Below are 434 nucleotides of genomic sequence, written 5' to 3'. Positions count from 1 at the left end.
ATTTTAATCGTCCAGCCCACTTGACATCTACCGAGGCCGTACGTGGCCCACCATGTGAAATGAGTTTGACACCCCTGATGTATAGCATGGGTGTCAAACTCATTTCACATGGTGGGCCACATCGGGCCTTGGTCGATATCAAGTGGGCCAGACCATTAAAAATTATACCATATTCTGCTATAAATAACCAAAACAATACGCCTTTCTTTTGTTTTGGTCTAAAGATACACAAGAACAATAGGAAAATGTTGAAATTTAATGAACATATCTTTTATAAACATTTCATGAAGCACCTAAGATTTCCTTCGACAAATGTGCAATTTACTTTTGTCATTCACATATAGTCAAACCTCGGTTTTCGAACGTCTCGGTTCTCGACCAATTCGGTTTTCGACCAAAAATTTTGAGTTTTTTATGCCTCGGATGATGAACAG

Source organism: Hippocampus comes, unplaced genomic scaffold, assembly GCF_001891065.2.
Source record: "Hippocampus comes isolate QL1 unplaced genomic scaffold, H_comes_QL1_v1.1 scaffold110, whole genome shotgun sequence".
Classification (NCBI taxonomy): domain Eukaryota; kingdom Metazoa; phylum Chordata; class Actinopteri; order Syngnathiformes; family Syngnathidae; genus Hippocampus; species Hippocampus comes.
This window is presented reverse-complemented; position numbering follows the sequence as displayed.